The sequence below is a fragment of the Notothenia rossii genome, assembly GCF_949606895.1.
Source record: "Notothenia rossii genome assembly, chromosome: 1".
Classification (NCBI taxonomy): domain Eukaryota; kingdom Metazoa; phylum Chordata; class Actinopteri; order Perciformes; family Nototheniidae; genus Notothenia; species Notothenia rossii.
Window position 1 is genome coordinate 50,150,706 of NC_136912.1, and position 18,570 is coordinate 50,169,275.

General features: G+C 41.9%; 1 long non-coding RNA gene across 1 annotated transcript; it reads left to right on the forward strand.

Moving 5' to 3' along the window:
* The first annotated feature begins 122 nt into the window (after positions 1–122).
* On the forward strand, positions 123–18,294 carry LOC307037447. The gene is made up of 3 exons (XR_013807683.1): positions 123–278; positions 16,927–16,981; positions 17,089–18,294. It is a non-coding gene; the product is annotated as an uncharacterized lncRNA (long non-coding RNA).
* Positions 18,295–18,570: the final 276 nt, after the last annotated feature.

Sequence of the window (18,570 nt, forward strand, 5' to 3'; positions counted from 1 at the left end):
CACACGCCCGGTGGAAGCAGGCCAAGCCCGAAGCGTGGACCCACTCCGACGACTCCGGGGTAAAAACCTCTCCAGTACAGCCGTACTCTACAGGTGGGAGCAGGCCTCCGTAGATCGCAGATCGCAGATCACAGGCAGCAACAGGCGGAGCCGCAACGTCTCTTCGCGACGAGCAGGCCTCCGTAGATCGCAGATCACAGGCAGCAACAGGCGGAGCCGCTCTGTCTCTTCGCAACGTCTCCGGGGGAAAAACACCTCAGCACAGCCATACTCGACAGGTGGGAGTAGGCCTCCGCAGATCGCAGACAACTAAAACTACTACTTGTATAAGCAGGGATGGCTAAATGTTTTTCTGATCAATGATGACATGTATAGCCGCATGTCATCATTTCAGCACTGGTTGTCTTGGTGGTGCCCAGCAAACAATGTGGGCTTCGTAAATAATTGGACAGTCTTCTGGGGAAAACCTGGTCTGATTAAGAGAGACGGCATTCATCCTACTTCGGAAGGTGCAAATCTCATTTCGGCAAACATTTCAGGGCTTTGTGGACTTAATCCATGACAAACTGGAGTTGAGACCAGGAGGCGGAGTCGCAGTCTTACACGCTTCTCTGCGCTCTCTCCTAGGCAGTCATCCTTAGGAATCCCGAACCCAATAAAATACCCAATATTAACGGTGTGTGTGTCTGCCCAAGGACAATTTAAGGTAAAACCTAATAGAGGTGTCATACATAATAACCTAATAAAAGTAAATGTAACAACTACTACAGTGCAACAAAACAGGAAGATTAAATGTGGTCTCTTAAACATAAGATCTCTAGCATCTAAAGCAATATTGGTAAATTATTTAATATCAGATTATAATATTGATATATACTGTCTCACTGAAACTTGGTTGAGACATGAAGAATATCTCAGCATAAATGAGGCAACTCCACCCAGCCATATCAATACTCATATTGCCCGAGGCACGGGCCGAGGAGGTGGAGTTGCAGCAATCTTTGACTCAAGTTTACTTATCAATACTAAACAAAAATTAAATTATACCTCCTTTGAAAGCCTAGTTTTTAGTCTTATGCATCCGACTTGGAAAACTTTGCAGCCAATCTTATTTGTTACAGTGTACCGTGCACCAGGTCCTTATTCAGAATTCTTATCAGAATTCTCTGAGTTTTTATCAGCTTTGGTACTTAAAACAGATAAAGTAATTATCGTAGGTGACTTTAATATTCATGTTGACGATGATAAAAATAGCCTTACTGTTGCATTTAACTCTATATTAGATTATGTTGGTTTCTGTCAGAGTGTAAATAAACCAACCCACTGCTATAATCACACTCTCGACCTTGTTCTGACTTATGGTATTGAAATTGAGCAACTATTAGTCGAACCGCATAATCCTGCTTTATCCGACCATTTCTTAGTAACTTTTGAAGTACTGCTACTAGACTACAAAGCATTAGTCAAAAGCTCTTGCAGCAGAAACCTATGTGTTAGTGCTATAGCCAAATTTAAGGAAGAGATTCCACCAATACTTAACTCGATAGCATGTCTGCATGTAAGGGAGGAAACTTATACAAAATGTACACCACCCCAAATTGATCATGTTGTTGATAGTGCTACAGATGCGCTGCGAATAAAATTAGACTCTGTTGATTCTTTGAAAAAGAAGAAAATAAAACAACATAGATTAGCTCCATGGCATAATGCCGAAACTCGCAAAATAAAGCAAAAGTTGAGACAACTTGAAAGGATATGGCGTTCCACTAAACTTGAAGAATCTCGTTTAATTTGGCATATTACTTTCAATGAATATAAGAAAGCACTGCGTAAAGCGAGAGCAGCCTACTACTCTTCATTAATAGATGTGAATAAGAATAATGCAAGATTTCTTTTCAGCACTGTAGCCAGGCTGACAGAGAGCCACAGCTCGATTGTTCCTTCTATTCCCATAGCACTCAGTAGTAATGATTTTATGTGCTTTTTTAACGATAAAATGGTTACTCTTAGAAACAAAATTAATGACCTCTTGCCTTTGACCAGTATAGTATTATCAACAGCTCCCGGAAACGTAAGTTCTAATATTACACTAGATAGTAAACTAGAATGCTTTTCAGCCATAAACCTTGAACAATTAAATTAAATGATTCTCTCTTCTAAACCATCAGCGTGTATCTTAGACCCGATTCCAACTAAGCTGTTAAAATAAGTTTTTCCATTAATTAGCACTTCTTTATTAAATATTATGAATATGTCTTTATTATCAGGCTATGTTCCACAATCATTCAAAGTAGCAGTGATAAAACCGCTTCTTAAAAAGCACAACCTCGATCCAGAGGTTTTAGCCAACTATAGACCTATTTCTAATCTTCCGTTCCTCTCAAAAATTATTGAGAAAGCAGTCGCAAAACAGCTGTGTGATTACTTAAAAAACTATGATTTATTTGAAGATTTTCAGTCTGGCTTTAGAACACATCATAGCACAGAGACAGCTCTGGTTAAAGTCACAAATGACTTTCTAATAGCCTCAGACAAGGGACTTGTCTCTATTCTTCTCTTGCTCGATCACAGCATTTGATCGCTGCATTTGATACAATCGACCATGATATCCTATTGCAAAGACTAGATCACTTAGTTGGCATACAGGGAACTGCTTTAGGCTGGTTTAGGTCCTATCTATCTGAACGCTCTCAGTTTGTACGTGTCAACGATGAATCTTCCACGCAAATCAAAGTTAGCACAGGGCTGAGTGCTCGGACCTATTTTGTTCACATTATATATGCTTCCGTTAGGCAATATTATAAGGAATCATTCTGTAAACTTTCATTGTTATGCGGATGATACTCAACTATATTTATCAATCAAGCCTGATGAAATTAATCATCTAAATAAAATTCAAGACTGCCTCAAGGACTTAAAAACGTGGATGACCTTACATTTTTTGATGTTAAACACGACCAAAACTGAAGTTATTGTACTTGGCCCAAAGAATCTACGAAACAAATTATCTAAAGATATACTAACTATGGATGGCATTCATTTGGCCTCCAGTGAGACTGTAAGGAATCTTTGTGTTATATTTGATCAGGATTTATCCTTTAATGCCCACATAAAATCAATTTCAAGGACCGCCTACTTCCATCTACGTAACATTGCACAAATCAGGCATATCTTGCCTCAAAACGATGCAGAGAAACTAGTCCATGCATTTGTTACTTCAAGGCTGGATTATTGTAACTCCTTATTATAAGGTTGTACCAAGAAGTCAGTCAAGTCACTTCGGCTGATTCAAAATGCTGCAGCTCATGGACTAACCAGAGTTAGGAAAAGGGACAACATTACTCCTGTTCTGGCTGCCTTACACTGGCTCCCTATAGAACACAGGATAGAATTTAAAATTCTTCTTCTCGCCTACAAAGCCCTTAATGGGCAGGCGCCATCTTACCTTAAAGAACTCATTATACCCTACTGTCCTACTAGGGCATTGCGTTCCAAGAATGCAGGGTTGTTGGTTGTTCCTAGAGTCTCTAAAAGTACAATGGGAGCCAGAGCCTTTTCTTATCAAGCTCCACTTTTGTGGAATCAGCTTCCAGTTTGTGTTCGGACGGCAGACCCCATATCCGTTTTTAAGAGTCTGCTTAAGAACTTCCTTTTGATAAAGCTTATAGTTAGGGCTGATTAGATTCAGCCCCTAGTTTTGCTGATATAGGCTTAGTTTGTCGGGGGACATCTTACTTCTTCCTTCTCTCTGGCTATACCTGTTTACTCTCATGTTCCGATTAACCCAGCTTCCCCAAATGTCTTTGTTTTTGGTGTCTATATACAGATTTAGCGTTTCATTTCAGACGCCTACCCGTGCGGGTCCGTGATCTGCACGGGGTGGGCCCCTGCTGAAAAGGAAAACCCCCCCGCAAGACTTGATACACCCCCTTGATAAATAAATGTAATTTTAATGAAACCAGCTGCAATGGATCATGGATCCACCAGGGGGAGCCGTGAAAAGCTGCCACACTGGAACTCATGTGAAATAAACAGCTGATAGATCTACAGGTGTCTGATATAGCGGATATTTGTTAAGATCCATATGTCACGGATAGGATCATATTATGTGCTAAATAAGAGACATGTAATCATTTACAAAACATCACCATATTTTTATTTAACAAAATAATGTTGTTTAATTCACGTAGGTGTAAGTACAAAACCATCACTATGTTTTTTCATCAGGAAATGCAGCCCGGCTCAAACAAACGATTTTCAATCATCATCCTCACGATCATTTAATGTATCATATGTTTGCGAATTGAAATGAATGCACTAATACATGTACCGTAATTTTCGGACTCTAAGGCGCACCTGAATATAAGCCGCAGCAGCTAAATTGAATGATGTGTACATATATAAGCCGCACTGGACTATAAGCCGCAGGTGTTTTAATGTTTAATTACCATATGTAAGGGTTCGTGCACAGAGGGGATTGTCGGGAAAGAGATGGCTGTTTGAGGAAGCTCCCATTTATTAACATTTCCACAAACAAGTTGCATATTTGCATAACGTATTCAAGTGTTACCATTTAGTGCAATAGTAGCTACAGAACATGTACTGTGCTGTGTAAACTGTACTGTATCACATAGCGTTTCAGACACACACATTTTTCAACTTTCAAACTTAAACGGTGCGCTCCCAGCGCACGTACCGGCAGTGATCTACAGCAGTGGTTTTCAACCAGTGGTACAGGGACAAACTGTCTCGCTCTCGTAATGTCTGTCTGTCTTGCTCTCTTTCTGTCTCTCGTACCACTCTCGGTTCCACTTTTACTGTCTCACTCTTTTCCGGCCTCCAGTTTTTCCTGCTGGAGCCCGCCGCTTAAAGGTGGGGGTCCGCGGACCGGCCATAGAGCCCATAGAGTTAAAGGTGGTGGACTGTAACCTGTAAAATCCATAGATTTAGGAGGTCCCCTAGTGGCCGTTAGCTGTAAAAATCCATAGATTAGCCGCACCGTTATATAAGCCGCAGCGTCAAAAAATGGGAAAAAAGGCGCGGCTTATAGTCCGAAAATTACGGTAGTTTAATCCACGTGAGTTTACAACAACAAAAATAATCGCTTTGTTTTTATATCACATCCGACCGGAGGAAAATGCAGCACGTCTCTCACTACCGATAATCCTAATCCCACAGGCAAACAATAATATGTACAGTCTTAATAGTTTATTGTATTATTAGTGTTTAATATTACTGCTATAACAATCACACATTGAGTTATTAAAATCAGACCGTTGTTTTTTTTTAAACAGTTTGAATGTAACGGCAGCGCTCAGGTGATCAGGTGTGTGTTTACCAGTGTTGGGACTAACGTGTTACAAACTAACGCACACAACTACCTTTTGCGGTAACTAATAATGTTACTAGTTAATTATTCCCATTCAGTAACGCCATTATAGTTAATGTGATTTAAATGGGTGCGTTACTGCGTTAGATTATGTGATCCAACTGAACCGAATCTCCCTGCGGATGTAATTTAGGCGAATACAGCGATGTCCTCTCACAGTACCACAGTACCATGGAAAAGTGAAAGTGACCAGAGAGGAGTGATGATTGGTTAACGCGGGGTAACATTTCAGGGTAAGCCAATCAGAGACAGAGTTGGGCGGGTCTTGCCTTATGGGGAAAATACAGAGACACACAAACACTTGCTAAGGCTAACACACACACATACACGGCAACGCCCACCACCAGCACACCCACACTATGGCAGATGCAAGTATCAGCGAGAGCAGCAGCGCATTTACAACTTGGAGATATAACCACTATTTTCAATTTGTGGGGATAAAGGACGCACAAAATATTACGGTCAAATGTAAACTGTGTGCAGGACAGAAAGCATTGTCCACATCGAATAACAGCAATGCCGATCTCCTGAAGTCGCCAAAGACCCCACCGTCTCCACCACCGGCAGTGACCCAGATGGAGCAACACCATCTAAACAGCCAAAAAACGATTTTTTTAAATCGCCACATGTCACCCAGAGTCAACTAAACAGATTGATTGCTGAAAATAGTTTGTTTGTCTTCAGTGTCAGTCTGACCTTTTATTATTTATCTAATTGTTACTGCCAAAAGAGTGTAGTTCTTGTTTAATTGTTACACTGCCAAAATAGTGTAGTTGTTGTTAATGTGTGCACTGTGGTGATTGACATTATTCACCCGCGGATCTATGGGTTGGGGCATTGTTCTGCACGGACATTTTAGTGAATTGGACTTCCTGTTTCCGCCGGTCTTCGCTTCCCGGGCATGAAGTTGTTTACAATGGTTTTCAGATGCTAAATAAAAGTCTAGCTTGTACCTTTGATACCCCGCCTTCGACTCCCATCTCTCGGCACCACAACACTGCCAAAAGAGTGTAGTTGTTTTTATTTCATATTGCATTACTTAGAACTTGATTGTTGAGGCCACAATAAAGATGCCTGCTTTATTGTTATTGCACAGATTACAGGTACTGAGACAACAAAATGCAGTTTAGCTTCTAACGGTGCAGCAAGCAGTAAAGTGAAAAATAATGTACACAATCTACAGAATAAAATATAGAATTAATTGAATGATGAATAAACAGTGAGGGGTATGAATACACTAGATATACACAGCAGCCTGTGAGCAGTATTAACAGTGTGTATGAATATGCTAAGATATATAAAGTATAAAAACGGTAAGCAGTGCAAGTATAGCATACATGCAAACCTTTCCAAATCCAAAAGAGGTAGGTTTGCGCGTGGCAAATGTGCACGCCCAAATGAGGTAATCAGAAGAAATGGAACCCCAGTAATCAAATGTGTAAACCATGTATTTAAAATATATTGCATAATTTCATGCATTTTTCAGAAAAAGTGGTAGTTTGGTAAACAGTGACATCAACGACATGTCTGGTCTGTAAAATGCCCGAAAAGTAAAAGAATGGGAGATAAATATCCCAAAGTCTCCACATTTTATTATATTTTTAATGTGTTTCTGGTCCTCTTTCAGTTGAGACAGTGTAGATGAAGGATGTGTCAGGATGTAGAACTCTTGTGTGAACATTGGATAAAGCCAGGTTCATATTCTTGTTTCATGTTGTTGACATATTAGAGTCAAAGGTTTGCACAGAGCAAAATATCTTTGTGTTGCGCCATAAATCAGAAAATACTGCATTCAAAAAGTCATTTCCTGCATTTTTATACTGACAAAGTGTGATATAAATAATGTACAGGCTTTCAGATTGCTGTAGTTCACTAAACACATTAACGACATGTTTGGTGTTGAAAATGTCAGAAAAAGTGAAAGAATGGGAGATAAATATCCTCAAATCTCAAAATTGCATTATATTTTGTGTGAGTTTGTGGTCCTCTTTCAGTTGAGACACTGTAGGATGCTTCCGAAAAAGACCAAACACTGGATGTCTTTCAGTCGCCAACATGTGTTTTCGAGACACTGATATTAACGGGGAAATCCTGCAGGACTCAAATGCCTCGTCGGGGGTAACGCTGCCTTTCCCGCAGCGTTACCCCGGTCTGCACATTGTTTCTTTTTCAGAAACACAGAGGACTACTGTTTGTATGATGCGATCACGCTGCAAACGGTGTCCACCAAAGGTCGAGTCCAGTGTCTATGGAGTGTCATTTTTATTTGTTATAGTTGGGAAGATTGAAAATCGGTAGGGAAAGCCAGCTAAGTCGGTAGGCGGTAGAAACATGTCAAAAGTGGTAGACTACCGCCCAAATCGGTAGGGTTGGCATGTAGTATAGTATACAAATATATGGATATTAATTTCATGATAAACATTGTGGAACAATGATGAAAAATGTGAATGAAAAAAACTGACACAAAACAACAACAAACTTTTGCTGAGCCAATGGAGAGTTTCATCAGCAGCGGGTACAAACCACCAATGAGCGCTCAGCTCGAGATACCAGCGAGTCGAGAGAGTGAATTATATCTGCATTTTCTCTTTTGAGAAGCCCCCACCCCCCATGTTGCAAACTCTTTGTTTAAAGCTAATTAGCCATCGGAATGTGTGGAGTAAGTCTCCCAAGGGGGATACTCACATTCCACAGCTCCCCCCCCCCCACCCCCTCCAGTGATCTCCCGACCCCCAGTCTGTAGGATTGTGTTTGCTGCAGCATGTCTGTTAGGCCCCGCCCCCTGCACACAGAGAGACACAGGGAGATCGCTCTTCTGGAGTGAAGAGAGCGGAAATAATGATATTGCAAGTTAGAAACGTAAGATGCATTTTGACAGACAAGATGGCCAGTCCGCCACTGCACCCAGCCTAGCCCACGTAAACTGTCAACGGGGGGAGCCTCGCTGCTGGGGGAACGGTGGACCTAGTGTCCCGACCGGAGTGGGAATAATAATAGTAATAATAATCCATGCATTTTATCCATTAATTTCCCCAACATTGTGGTAAAAAAAACACACGTTTAATCCATGTTGGTGTACTACAACTACAAAAGCATCGGTTTGTTTTCTGATCAGGAAATGCAGACCGGCTCAAACAAACGATTTTTAAATCATCTTCCTCACGATCATTTAATGTATATATGTTCGCCGAATTGACATGAAAGCACTAATAAATGTATTTTCATCCACTTGAGTTTACAACTACAAAAATAATCGATTTGTTTTTATATCACATCCTACGGGAGGAAATTCAGCAGCTCTCACTACCGATTTTTAATCCTAATTTAATCATCATCTTCACCACGATCATTTATTTTTATGTTCCCCGAATTGACATGAAAGCACTGACAAATATGAATATACTGTAGTCAACTTCATTAAAACGTTATTAACGTTTCTCATTATTATTATTTTTATCGCTCATCTTATTTTTGATTCTATTAATCTGTGTGAATCTGTGCTATCCTGTTTTTCACTCTTACCCTGTTGCTGTTTGAACTACTGAATTTCCCCACGGGGATTAATAAAGGTCCATTTTATCTTATCTTAATGTATAAATTGATTTACTTCAATCTACTGTACTGTGTAAAAAACACCCCAACAATATTACAAAAAATATACTGCATAAAGCAAACTATATACTTTATTTGATCTAAAATATTGATGTTTTTTCATTATAGTAGCCTGTGAAAACCATAACAAATAAGTGATTAAATGCTACAGTATTCAGCAAACACAACTGCAGAGCTGCAAACATTGCAAACAGAATAAATTCTACAACACCCAGTTGTCTTAGTGTATTTGTGAATGACAGAGGGTGTCGTATTGTCATACTGATATTCTGTACAAACTGTGAAGTCCACTGAGACAAATGTAACATTTGTGATATTGGGCTATATAAATAAACATTGATTGATTGATTGATTGATGGTAAGCAGGAGAGCTAGATGCTAACAGATGCCAGATGCTAACAGGTAGTTGGAGCCTGTAAAAATTGCGAGTGCCTAGGTCAGGGGTGGCCAACCAGTCAGAGGTTAAGAGCCACATTATTTCTATGTTACTGCAAGGAGCCACATCAAACACACAGTCACTTATACCGCTTGTTTCAGTTTTTTGTTTTCTGGAGAAGATTTCAACCACGTCACTGATGCATTTTTGTGGCATTGGGATATATATATTTTAAATCCTCTTATTATTGTTATTGATTAATCCATCAGTGTTTCTTAGGGTCAAAAACACTAAACTCACAACTTAAAATGGAAGCGTTTAGTTTATTTAATAAAAGAGCACATGTTCAATGTGAAAAGTGACAGTAGTTATAGATTATTTGCAATTTGGTGCTATATATACAGTATATTTAAAAAAAAATTATATATATTTTTTAAACACCTTGAATTTCAGGGGGGGCGCGGGGCTCCGTTGGCGGGGCGCAGCGCCCCTCCAAGACAATTGTAGGGGAAACACTGGATAATGTTTAATCAACGATAGGTTTTCCCCCCCTCAAAGGTGATTGGTTCACTGCATCGAAGGTATTATTGTGATTGGCTCTTGGGCCACATCAAAATTAGACGCGCTGTCATCCTCTCATACTGACACCTGACAACACACATACACACGTAGGAAGAGCCGGGACGAAAGTAACACAAGACGAAAGTAATACGAGACGAAAGTAACACGAGACGAAAGTAACGGAGCGATTTTATCAGAGCCCAAACAACTTTGACCGGCCAAATTACGTCAGAATTATCAGCATTCAATACTTAACAGACCTACTAAATATCAGGTTTAACTGTCAGGAGTAGTGTTGTCACAATACCAACATTTTGGTTTCGATACCAAATCAAGAATTGCGATTCCGATTCTTTTTCGATAGTTTTCTTAAAAAAAGGGAAACAGTCTTAAATGTAATTACGTTGCTTTACTTCACACCAGAACCATAACACACACTTTTAAACAATGAGAACAATAAATAAAATAAATTATAATAATTCATATTAAATAAAATAAATACATGTCTTACAGACAGGCCTCGTGGTGTCCGTAGGCTTGCCCTCACTGTCAGAGATATAGCTAAAATACATCAACATTTCGCTTCTGGCGTATTTTTTGTTAACAAGCCGAGGCGCAGCAGCAGTGGCACTCCCACTTGCAGCCATGCTTCTCGTTTTCTCCCATGCTCTGGCAGCTAGCGCGTGCATGAGAGAGGGGAGGCACTTGAGCGCTTGAGAGGGGAGGGACTGCAGGCACGGCTGCAGTGCCGGGAGTGGAAGCAGAGCGCTGAACACACACGGCTCTTATTAAAACTGCGCTTTCTCACCGGAGTACTTTCCCCCGTCATTCTTAAAGTACCGATACTAATGAAACGGAGGAATCATAATGTTTTTAACGGCAGGGTATCGCGGTATACCTTTCAAGTATCGGTACACCGTGCAACAATAGTCAGGAGTCAGTGTCTCTCCCCCAAACTCACACATATAAAACTCAATATGAACTGAAGAGCCGCATGAAACTAGGCAAAGAGCAGCATGCGGCTCGAGAGCCGCGGGTTGGCCACCCCTGGCCTAGGTGATCAACTGATCTCTTATCCTGGAACATATCCTGCTTCGGAGCACAGACTAGGTTCCAGGATAAGTCACCATGGAGATCTAGACCGCTAAAAAGTGAACCAGCTTCGAAGTACCGGAAATCCCAGAAGTTATCTTGCTAAACGAAAATCCTGCTTCGCAGTATACCCCCCTGGTGACCGGACATATCCTTCATAAAACGAGTAATAGGGGGAATAATTGGGCAGCCTCGATCTCTATTCAGCTGTTCTAATGAAGGTAAACATAGTGAAGGCGCTGCGTAAAAGACACAGCCCTCTGCGCGCAGATAGCAGATACTGTGAGAGTCAAGGACATGGCAGACTGGTTCACAGACTCTCCTGTTTTGCGAATCCGGTGCTTAAATAAATAGCTCTACACCTCTGGCCGAAATGTCCCTAAAATGAAGTCTGAGTTTGAAATATTTCTCAAATAATGTATGAACTGCCATTTCCCCACATAAACATAACAGTCTGCAATGAAACGATTGTCTCCTGTGCGCTCCACTTCCTACTTGGTGCACCGGTAACTTTCTTGTGCGAACGAGAAAGTATCTTGTGCGCACGAAAAAGTATCTTGTGCGAATGAGAAAGTATATCGTGTGCAATAATTAATAAAGTGTGGCCTCGTTTTATTTAAATTGTGGCCACAAATTACATCTTGTGCGCACAAATTAATAAAACGTGGCCTCGTTTTATTTATTTTTCTCTCTATGAACCCTCCAGGGCTCCGTAGCATTCTACTGGATAATAACTGCAGCGATGTGTATGTTTTAGCTGAATACACGTTTTTTAACCCAAACTGATGTAGTTAGTCACTTCTTTAATGTTTGTTCTTTCTGATGTAAAGTCAAGGTTGTAACTTTGCAATGAAGTCGTGGGGCGCTAAACTATTCCTTCGATTCTTTTGATATATGATGGTAATTACTTGTCTTTCAAATTTGAAGGAGGGTGAGCAAGCATCTTGAGGAACATTCATCATTAACTCCTCCAAAAAATATAATTTATTTAATAATAACACTGAATATGTGAATCATAACAGTGATTGACAGCTGATAGGAATAATATGATTGTTAATAGTATCATATTAATTCAGACAAACATCAATGAGACAGTTAATTCAGTGAATTCAGAGAGGGCCCAGCAATAGTAACTGAACAAGAGAGTGATGTCAAATGATAGTACAATTGACCAATAATATCTTCCCTCTAAATGGGTGGGTTTTATTATCGCAAAACTGTTCTTGTTTCCATAGCAAAAACAACTTCCTGTTAACAGCTTAAACTCGCCTTCAAAATAAAAGTGTATGCCACCCCTCAAATTCTCCTGCCACCCTCTTGCCACCCCATTAATATTTGTTCTAGATCCGCCCCTGTCTGTAGGCAAACTGCAGGGGGTCCAGAGAGTCAGGGAGGGAGGAGGTGATGAAGGTTTTGACTAACCGCTCAAAGCACTTCATAATGATGGAGGTGAGTGCTACTGGGCGGTAGTCGTTGAGGCTGGTGATTTTTGTCTTTTTGGGGACAAGAACGATGGTGGAGTGTTTGAAGCATGTGGGGACTACAGACTGCAGCAGGGACCTGTTGAAGATGTCTGTGAACACCTCTGCCTGCTGAACTGCACACACTCTGAGAACACAGCCAGGGATGCCATCAGGTCCAGGAGCCATAGGCGGTGCGTGAGGCTCAGGTTTGGGAAGGCTAAATAACTTTTTTTTTCCTGACGCTGCCCGCCCCCGGCGTCTATAGAAAAGAGATCAACTCAGTGAAAGCACCGCTTGCTGACCAATCAGAGCTCAGTGTGCGGAGTTTAAATCTATCAAGTCATATTACAGGAGAAAGGAAATACAGTTTAAACTGCCGTATGCAGGGAAGACGCTGACGTGTCGCACTTATCTTTCATATCACACTGATATCACATCATCAATCAGATCATCGATCATATAATATCATCATATTTCCTTATCTGAGTCGGCTTCTCGAGCCGTATCTGGCCGTGCAACACTTACAGTGTCACATACTGTATGTAGACGTATTATTTTAAGCAACACATTAAGTTGACGAAACACTCAACTCAAATGTAATTAAAGTCAGATCCACTCGTTTCTATGGGGCAGTGATATCATAAAACTGTTGTACGCTTTCAAACACTTATTTTTTAACCAGTTGTTCTATATTCACCTTGCAGGTGGAACTATGTGGCTTGTATCCTGGATTATATGTTTAAGTCATGGATGTTTAAAGTTCATATTTGTCAAATATTAGTTTACTTTTCTCTAAAAACATTCTTAAAATGTTTGGTGATAGCAGTGTTAGAACATTATGCCCTCCTATTTTTAAAACGTTTTCAGCGGGAAGTTTTTGTTTGGTTCCCAGAACGTTCTTCTGAAAAGTAGGATAACGTTCTGTAAAAACATTCTTAAAATGTTTGGTGATAACCTTCTTCAAATGTTTTTGATAACATTGTTAGAACATTATGCCCTACTATTCTTAAAACGTTTTCAGCAGAAGCTTTTATTTTGGTTCCCAGAATGTTCTTCTGAAAGGTAGGATAACGTTCTCTAAAAACGTTCTTAAAATGTTTTTGTTGACATTGTTAGAACATTATGCCCTATTGTTCTTAAAACATTTTCAGCTGCAAGTTAGATTTTTTATGTTGCCAGAATGTTATTATTTTAGAGAAGGATAACATGGTTTATGTTAAAAAAAAAAGTATGCAAATGTGCTGTGGTAACAATTTACTAAAATATGTTTACATTATTAGAACATAAAGACACAATATTCCTGTGATTGTTCAACTCAAAATTCCTGGGTAAGTGGACTGACCACTGTGGTCATTAGGATGATTATGATAGTTTACTTAACTATTGGAATTTGACTATTAACACATGTAAAAGGATGACTCGGAATCAGCTGGTGAAAGTAACATGTGGAGTGGAGGTTGGTTATGGCGGCAGTGGGAAACAGTTGTTCCAGGGTGGGTAGAGAGGCCTGGCTGGTCTTGGGAGTGTGGAAGGCCTTGGACTCCTCCTGGGAGAGACACAAAGATCAGTGTGAGGCAAAAGCAGGCAAAGTTGTCAAAGAATATGCTGGTAAAAAGGTAGAGCGGCACGCAACAAACCGTTCACGGCAACAATCCGTTCACGGCAACAATCCGGCAGGGAATGAGTGCAGGCTGCAGGTTTTCATAGTAATAATAATAATAATAATAATACATAATATTTATATAGCGCCTTTCACGAAACCCAAGGTCGCTTTACAAGTCGGGTATGGGGGGGGAGTAGGGGAAAAGAGGCAGACAGTTTATATCTATCAAACTAACTATATAGTGGGGAAAGCCTTGGTGAAAAGGTGCGTTTTGAGGGCTTTTTTGAAAGTGTCCAGGGTTCGGGCGCTGCGGATATCGGGGGGGAGAGAGTTCCAGAGGGTGGGGGATGCTACACTGAAAGCTCTGTCACCGAAAATCCGCAACCTGGTGCGGGGTGTAGAGAGGAGATCCTGTCCAGACGATCCTAGCTTCCGGGATGGAGTGTGGTGGCGGAGAAGGTCAGACAGATATTGGGGGGCGAGGGCATGGAGGGATTTGTAGGTCAGAAGAAGGAGTTTATACGTGATACGGTGCTTGACTGGGAGCCAGTGGAGGTGGATGAGGGTGGGGGTGATGTGCTGCCAGGGCTTGGTGTGAGTGAGCACCCTGGCAGCCGAGTTCTGCACACACTGGAGCCTGTCCAGGGCTTTACTGGGAACCCCGAACAGGACTCCGTTGCAGTAGTCCAACCAGTCGTAGACGAATGCATGGATGAGGCTCTCGGCCACGGAATCGGAGAGTGATGGTCGTAGACGGGAGATGTTCCTGAGGTGATAGAAGGCAGACTTGATGACGGATTTGATATGTAACTGAAATGAGAGAGTGGAGTCAAGGATGACACCCAGGTTACGGACTTCGGGAGACGGGGAGATGGAACAGCCTTCAATGTGGAGGAGGAGATCCCCAACCTTCCGGAGCAGTGCCTTGGGGGCCACAACCATGAGCTCAGTCTTCTTACTGTTGAGTTTGAGTAGATTTGCTGTCATCCAGGTTTTTATGGCATGGAGACAATTGACCAGAGACTGTGGAGGGAGCTGGGCAGATGGTGAGGTGCTGAGATAGAGCTGAATGTCATCAGCGTAGCAGTGGAAATTGAGACATGTAAATGGTGAAAAGTAGGGGACCAAGCACGGAGCCTTGGGGGACACCATGATTGACTGGGGCCGGGGGGGGAGGATGAGCCGCTGATGCTGACAAACTCAGACCTGGTTGAGAGATAGGACTGAAACCATGACAGAGCTGTGCCAGTGATGCCAAGGTTGTCGGAGAGGCATTTCAGGAGGACTGTATGAGAAACGGTGTCAAAGGCCGCAGAGAGGTCGAGGAGGATGAGAATACTGATTTGTCCGGAGTCAGCAGCGAGAAGGAGGTCATTAGTGATCTTGAGGAGGGCGGTCTCTGTGCTGTGATGTGCTCTGTAGGCTGACTGTAGGGGTTCGTAGAGCTCATGGTTGGACAGATGTTGATGAATCTGGGCGGCGACTGCTCTTTCCAAGGTTTTACTAAGGAAAGGAAGGTTGGAGATCGGTCGGTAGTTGTTCAGCTCCTCAAGGTCCAGACCAGGCTTCTTGAGGATGGGAGTGATGGAGGCGGTTTTGAAGCAGTAGGGAACTATTCCAGATGACAGAGAGGAGTTAATGATGTCTGTTATGATGGGGCAGAGGGTGGGAAGGCAGGCCTTGACCAGCACCGTGGGCATGGGGTCAAGGGAGCAGGTGGAGGCCTTAGCATTGGTCACCAGCTTCGAGACCAGTGGAACATCCACCGGGGAGAAGGAGGAGAGAGAGCATTGGGGATTGAGCGGTTGAGCTGGGAGTGTGCATTTCTGTGTCAGGGGCCAGTGCAGAGAGGGGGAGGGGGCGGGCACCAGGAGTTGTTGATGAATGGAGATCACCTTAGCCTGAAAAAAGTTGAGGAATTTGGAGCAGAGGTCAGGAGCTTCAGCAGTGTACGTGGCAGGGAGGGGGCGGAGCAGTCGGTTGATGGTGGAGAACAAGGATCTGAGGTGATTTTGTTGTGAGGTGATGAGGGAAGAGTAGTAGGCGGTCTTGGTCTTGGAGAGAGCCTCCTTGTAGGACCTCACATGGTCCACCAAGGCCATACGGTGGACGGTGAGGCCAGTTCGTCTGGAAAGCCGCTCCAGCCGACGACCAGTTTGCTTCATTGTGCGAAGATCAGAGGTGAACCATGGTGCTGGGCGGAGAAAAGACACCGTCTGGCTTCTGAGGGGAGCCAGAGAGTCCAGGTTGAGAGAGAGGGTAGTGTTGTAGCGGGCCACCAACACGTCCGGCGAAGTGTCTGAGAGAGCCGGGGCCATGTGGGTTATGAGGAGGTCTGATAGGGCTGATGCAGTCACTGATTTGGTGTCTCTGAAGGTGATTGTGCGCCTGGGGCGCTGCCTGGGCAGGGGGATGGGGATAGTGTACTTTTTATTAATAATAACGGTATGTGTAGAGGAAGCTGGAAATATGCAATGTGAAACCTTTTATTTGAAATAAAGATTCTGCAGTGAATATTCTTAAAGAACAATAGCTCAAGTGTCTGGAAGAGCTGCAGGCTAAATGAGTGTGCGGTACTTTTTTACTGCTTGAGATCAGAGCTGATGTTTTCCTCTTGTTATTATTGTTTGAGGTTAAGGTAACTCACATGTGTTATTTGTATAATCCAACTATAAAAAACTATATCTTAAAACTATCTTTATAAAATGCCAAAAGTATGTGAAACTTGCAAGGAGGGGTTGTTATTTCGAATGTAAGGGTCGCCTCTGGCTCGCGCTGATTGGCTGTCTTTTCTAAGTGGATGACCCCTCGGGGCCTGTGTTTTCTTTAGACGGTCTCTTTTCTTCAAACTGACCAGATCCGTAAGATTGGAGGAAGAGCAGGAAGTACTTCCTTTGTATTTGTTTTGTTACTTTTTATCATTAAAACAACATTATTGTTTAACTTGCATTCAGGTGTTTCTTAATCCTTTCCTTTTTACGAATTTACCCAGCTTACCAAACGACACGCGGAGACGAGGTTGGTTTTAAACATCCTCCAATCTCCAACAAATGGTGACCTGACGTGTCTGAGTGGGGTGTTTCAGGGAAGAGAACACCAACGGCAAGCGGACGGAATAGTCCAGGGCTAAACATCTCGGCCTCTTCTGACAACTAAAAACAGAGCTCTGTACAATACCAGGTGAGCAGATACCAGTTCAATTCGAAATTTGTGATTTGACCATATTCCAAATGTTAGGGTTGTCAGACGAAGTTTACAGTGTTTTTATAGTAACAGTACAAATACATATTTTAGATAGGTAGGAAAGTTATATAAAATAAAAGTGAATCAACGAGGTGTGTAAGACGAAGGTGAAAGGCCCCGTACTTTTTGCAAAAGTAGACGGCTGAAGACTCGTTGGGGGATGTTCAGTGGCTTTTTTCAGACGCCATCCGGAACAAATCAGAATAACAATTCTTAGGTTCATAGGAATCAAAGTTGAGTTATAAGTAAATCCAAAGGAGAGTAACGCAACCTTCAAAAAGCTATTTTGAAGTGACCGGACCTCATTAATCCTTTGTTCTGTTGGGGTTGAATCTATAAAGCCAAACGTCACGATAAAGAGTTCTGTAAGCCTGGGTTACGACTCCATGTCAGCGTCACATCGTTGAAAGACGGTGTTGAAGCACGCTGATAGGCTTGCTAAACTTGTTGGAATAAACATCGGACAATAAAAGCTGAATAGACTGTACGGGGAATATTTTTCTGTGAATATTTACTAGTAACAAAGACAGAAAGTCAGATAAAGAAGCGAAGTTTTAGCCTGCTGCTTTCAAAATAATTTCTCCCCTCAGTGAGGTGGAGCTCATTCCTAGTCGGGTGCCGCCATCTGGTGGCCAACAGGGTGTGGCACAGAAAAGACAGACTAGCGGTTCTAGTATTGCTTAATAGTATGGTTTGTTGGCTCCATCTTCTGGACGTATTTTGTAGTATTTCTTGCAATATTGCATTACATTTGGATGGTGCTTTGATCCAAAACAACCCACAATAACTGCGTTTCACCAGGAACATACAATCAAAGAACACAGGATCATTCAACTATAATCAGGTTTCATAGTTCCAAAACATTTCAAGTGCTACTCAACTGGCTTTCAATAAGCCAGTCCGCTGTTACTATATAAGTGCTTTATTAGTACTTTTCTGTTATTAATTCTATCACTCAAGCTGGAGTTGAAATACATGTGTTTATACACTCAAACTATTTACACGTTTAGACAAAGGCAGGGCAGTTAAATAAATACAATAACTACATTAGGAGTGACGACAAGCATTGTCCAGTATATTACTAATTACTAGTGAACACACATTAACCTAGTCAGATAAATACACGCAAAGTCAATATGGAAGGGCAGTTCCAAAAGAATGATTTAGACATCCCAATTCCCGGAAGTTTCCAAGAACAATGGGGACAGATTGAGGGATTGATTCTAAGTGG